General features: G+C 35.1%; 1 long non-coding RNA gene across 1 annotated transcript in view; it reads left to right on the top strand.

Moving 5' to 3' along the window:
• Nucleotides 1–249: 249 nt before the first annotated feature.
• The window catches only part of LOC128248525 (uncharacterized), an 11,711-nt gene continuing 6,483 nt past the window's right edge, over nucleotides 250–5,477 (top strand). Inside the window, exon 1 of the long non-coding RNA XR_016242779.1 lies at nucleotides 250–729. This is a non-coding gene — a long non-coding RNA (uncharacterized LOC128248525). The remainder of the gene's footprint in view (nucleotides 730–5,477) is intronic.

Below are 5,477 nucleotides of genomic sequence, written 5' to 3'. Positions count from 1 at the left end.
ACTGACTAAACTATTTTTTCCCCGATGGTGGAACTCTCAAAAATTTTATATTCTATCAGCTAAGTTTCTGAATCAAATATTAGATTGATATAAAGTTACCTCCCTTGGACATCAAGGGAGAGCATCATATTTACAAGGGAGGTAACTTTGCAACTTTGCTATTTAATTCTTTACTTCGTTCCAAGCACTTTCATTTGACATTACCTGAGGTTTGATTATTTGTTTCTATAATATATCGTTCATTTTTTAGATTTCGTTTAATCAATATACGACCCCGTTGGAGCAACATCTTCCAGTTTCAGCAGGTTCTCTTTGTTTTAAGTACCTCAACTAACTGCGTACTCTATGACTACCTTTGTGCGCGCGTGTTTGTGTGTGTGTTTGTTTTGGGATTTTGTTTTTTTTTCTTTTTTGGTTCTTTTTTTTTTTTTACAGGAACCCACTATATCGAGTGCGGAGATTCCGAATCTGCAAAAATATCTGCATTTCAAAATTTAAATTCCCGCCTTTCAACCGAAATACGTAGAAAAATACGGAGGTTATGATACTTAAAAAAAAAAAAAAAGAATTCTGTAAATTTTCAATTTTTCAAAAAATAAATAAATAAAATAAAAATCCCTCCCTCCCTTCCACCCTATGACAAGAAGTGAAATTGAAGTGTTTTCTCTACCAATGTTTCATGACGAACATGACCCATATTTTGGTCAGGGTCTTTGGGAATTAAGAGAGGTATGTAAAAATTGGATTTTTTTGCACACACACACACACACACACAACAAAATGACATAAAACCTGGGACAAATGACGGTAATTAATTTCTTTATATACGAACACGTGTGTGTGTGTGTGTGTGTGTGTGTGTGTGTGTGTGTGTGTGTGTGTGTGTGTGTGTGTGTGTGTGTATGTGTGTGTGTGTGTGTATGTGTATGTGTTTATGTGTGTATGTATGTGTGTGTGTGTGTATGTGTGTGTGTGTGTGTCTTTAGTTTTCAGTCATTCATTCTTTTTCTTTCCAGTTTTCTTTCTTTCCATCTTTCTTCTTTCCTTCTTTTCTCTCTTCTTTTTACTTTCTTATTTTCCTTCCTTCCTTTCTTCCTTCCTTTCTTCCTTCCTTCCTTTCATACTGTTTCATTTAACGATTGATTGCATTGTGAAATTACATACTTTAGTACTTCGAGATTTTCTCTGCTCCTAATCGTTATGGTCTTGCGTTCAGTTCTTCAACCGAAAGGCACTTCGTATCCTTGAACAAGGTATACCATTTCCTATACCCCAGTCCATTCACCTATAAATGGGCACCATCCGAGCGTCGGTGCAACTCTGTCCCCCTGTTCGATATTCCACTAGATCAGAGGTCACCAAACTTTTATCATTGTGGGCCAGATATAGCTAAAAGAATGCCAAGCGCGGATAAATATTTTGTTCAATTCAGTACAATATAGAATACACTGAATGCACACAAAAAAATAAAGACAGTCATCCTATTTATTTATCAATACATAAAATACACAAAATAATAAAAGCAATAAACATATTATATAAGTCAATAAGCTCCAATTGTAGTTCAGTTGGCATGTTATCAAGATAACAGCCAAATGGATTCTCAAACAAAAGAATTTCCTTCTCAATTCTGTCAAGCTCTGAAAATCTTTGAGAAAGATGCTTATTTAAGACCCGAATAATTTTAATTTGAAGCTCGAGGTTAACATGTTCCACATTTTCTGTGCACAACTCTTGAAAACACTGAAAAATGAGAGTAGTTTCCTCTTTCAAGTTGTGCTTCAAACAATGATAGCTTTCCCCCGAAATACTGTCATAATTCTGTAGAGATCACAGATAAAGTTATTCTTTCCCTGCAGTTTTAAGTTCAATTCATTCATATGAGAAGTGACGTCGACTAAAAACGACAACTTTGTTAACCATGATGGATCTGACAGCTGTGAATCAGCTCTATTCTTTTCGGTGAAAAAAACATCTATTTCTCTTCGGAGCTTATAAAAACAAAACTGAGCTATCTCACTTCTGTGTAGTAAGGCAAGTCACAGAAATTAGAATCCATTTCTTCAAGGAAAGTCTGGAGCTATCGGTGATTAAGCCCATGATTCCGAATAAAGTTCACAGTTGTAACCGGTTTTACTACACAAGAAATATCTAAGTGTTTTCCACAGAGTGCTTGCTGATGTATAATGCAGTGTATAAGCTGAGCTTTCGGAAGTTGAAGCTCCTCTAACTTGGTCTGGATTCACCCGACCACACCCTTCCTCACTCCTGCCATGTTTTTTCCTCCATCGACTGTAACACACCGAAGCTGATTCCACTGAAGGTTATATAGTTTTGCAAAGTTCTCTACACCTCTCTGAAAATATCTTCTCCAGTTGTTGTTCCATGTATACTGCAAACGGATGCCATTTCTTCTATAATCACAAAGTTGCAATTAATGCCACGAATGAGCACAAGAAGCTTTGACGTACTAGAGAGATCAATAGACTCATCCATTGCAAAAGAATAAATACCACAAAAAGTTCTTAGCTTTCTCGTGTATCTATAACTGTATATTCTCTCCAAGTTCTATTATCCGCACAACTAAACTTCCCGAAAGGCTGATACAAACATGTTAGCTTTTTCAGGACACAAGTCATTTGCTGCTTCCATCATGCACTCTTTTATAAAGTTTCCGTCAGTAAATGGTTTTCCTCGCTTTGCCAACTTATTCACTATTTTCAGCTTACACGAGTGATAAATTCATTTTCAACAAACTTTTTCGTTAAGAAATTCCTTTGAGATTCCAAACTACGTTTCATAGATTCAAATTTCTCGGACCGCAATTTTCCAGAATATTTAGAATTTATTGAGAGATGTTTTGCTTCGTAGTGACAACGAATATTGTACTCTTTCATAACAGCAACACTTTCCTTCCATATCAGGCAATTAGCTTTCTGGTCGTTTGTTTCCCCAAAGAAGTACTTTTCTCCCCATTCTTTATTGGAAATGTGACATTCATCATTTCATCATCAACTTTTTCTCTTCTTAGTAGCCATAGCGATGGGTGAAGAAAAAGCAAAAGCAGTCTTAGGCCTTGGCGTCAGATATTCTCGTTTTAATTGCAATCACTAATAACTGATTAGCCCGAGGCACACGTGATGTACTGTAGTAATTATTATGGCGCGTGAAATACGTAGTGTGTGAAGTGACTGACTTAGTATACATACGACATGCGTAATCTAAGAAGTGTAAGAAGCAGTGTAAAAGCATGTTTATTATCATTTTCAGCATACGTCGGGAGGCCGGACAAATTGACGTTACGGGCCGGATCCAGTCCGCGGGCCGTAGTTTGGTGACCCATGCACTAGATCAAAGATGTGAGGGTTGGAAATGTATCGAAGTCTCTCCGTAACTTCACAAGCACCTGAATAAATTAGTGACTGTATGGTACATCTTACTACACCCCACTCTCTCGCTAATGACAGCTGGCTATAATTATACTACATTGATTGATCATTTATTGATCAAGTAGTTTTAAGCATTAATATCTATATTTGCTTTATTTTAATCAAATATTTATTTATCATTAATATTCTTTCTTTTTCTTTCTATCTTTTGTTTTTTTTCTTCTTTCTTTCTATCGTTTGCTCTTCTTTCTTTCTATCATTTCTTCTTTCCTTTTAGCTTTTTCCTTCCTTCACCCTTATTTTACCTTTTCCCATTTACATCCGTCTGACTCATTCAGTAATTACTTATTATATTATTACTTATTACATTATGCTAATTAATACTTTGCTCCTATTTAATTAGTTTACTAATACCTTTTATCAGTCTTAATTTTCTTCCAGCTAACATCTTTCTTCCTTTTCTTCTTTGTTTCGTTCATCTTTCATTCGTTTCGTCTCGTTTCTGTCTCTCTTCTTTTTTTTTTTTAGCTTATTTACGTATCTGTCTCTTTCTTTTTGTCTCACTTTCTTCTTACTGCTAATTCTTTTTTTTTTTTTTTTTTTTTTTAGTCTGTTGATAAGTCCCATCTATTCATGTGGCTATGTGGTAAGCCTTTTGAGTAGATTTGGTAGACGGAAACTAAAAGAAGCCCGTCGTAAATAAATAAATATATATATACATGCATATATATATATATATATATATATATATATATATATATATATATATATATATATATATATATGTGTGTATATATATATATATATATATATATGTATGTATGTATGTATGTATGTATGTATGTATGTATGTATGTATGTATGTGTATATGTTTGTGTCTGTGTTTGCCACCACCCCCAGCATCGCTTGACAACCGAAGTTGGTGTGTTTACGTCCCCGTAACTTAGCGGTTCGGTAAAAGAGACCGATAGAATAAGAACTAGGCTGAGAAAGAATAAGTCTTTGGGTCGATTTGCTCGACAAAAGGCGGTGCTCCAGCATGGCCACAGTCAAATGACTGAAACAAGTAAAAGAGTAAAAGAGTAAAGAGTATATAAAAAAAATTTTGCAGAATGAGATAAAAAAAACCAAGGCTGTGAAGATTTTAGAACATTTAAGAATAGAAGGTGTTACAGCTGTTTCCAGGATATTTATTATATCCCTTCATCGGAGACAGTGTGAGAAAATGGTTAATCAATTTAGATAAGATAATACGAAATAGAGAGTGAAATGGAGGAATGAAAATAGATGTGAGATATGCAGGGATATTGCATTTGTAGATCCATTATTTAGGCAGAATGGTATACATATAAGATTCCAATACCTTGTGAGTAAAATCCAAGTATAGAGTTTGTATACAGTACTATTGAATGAAGGGTTTTAATTAAAGTGTGGGTATTATGGACGAGCAGCTAGAAGGAAACTTTTCCTTCAACCATTTAATATCATGAAAAGAAAGAAATGGTCTAAGGAGATGTCACAAAATCCAGTTCATTTTGGGATAGAGTGATTTTCTCAGATGAATCCAGATTTGCATTATTTTCAGACAATGGACGTGTTTGGGTCTGGAAGCTTCTCAATCAAGAATTTGATTTGAAACAACTCCAACCAACTGTGAAACATGGCGGAATTTCTGTAATGGTATGGGGAGCTGTCTCCAGCAATGGTCGTTCTGAACTGATCGAATGTGTTGGAAGCATAAACTCTGAGAAATACATCGAAATACTTAAGCAAGGACTACTTCCAATGTATTCACACGATAACATAACGAAAAATGAGTCTTTATTCATGGAAGATGGGGCTCCATGCCACACAGCGAAAAGGAATCAACAATGGCTGACTAAAAATGGGATTAAAAAGCTTCCTTGGTCGAGCAAATCTCCTGACATGAACCCAATTGAAAATCTTTGAAGCATACTAGATAAAGCTAAACGAAAAATTCGACAGAAACCTAAATCTAAAAATGAACTGTTTCGATTGTTGCGTGAAATATGGGCAGAAATTCTACAAGAGACAAATCACAAAGCTCATCAGTTCAATGCCAAAAA

The sequence above is a fragment of the Octopus bimaculoides genome, chromosome 8, assembly GCF_046866305.1.
Source record: "Octopus bimaculoides isolate indiv1 chromosome 8, ASM4686630v1, whole genome shotgun sequence".
Lineage (NCBI taxonomy): Eukaryota > Metazoa > Mollusca > Cephalopoda > Octopoda > Octopodidae > Octopus > Octopus bimaculoides.
Note: the sequence above shows the minus strand (reverse complement) of the source record. Positions and strands in the feature narration are given on the sequence as shown.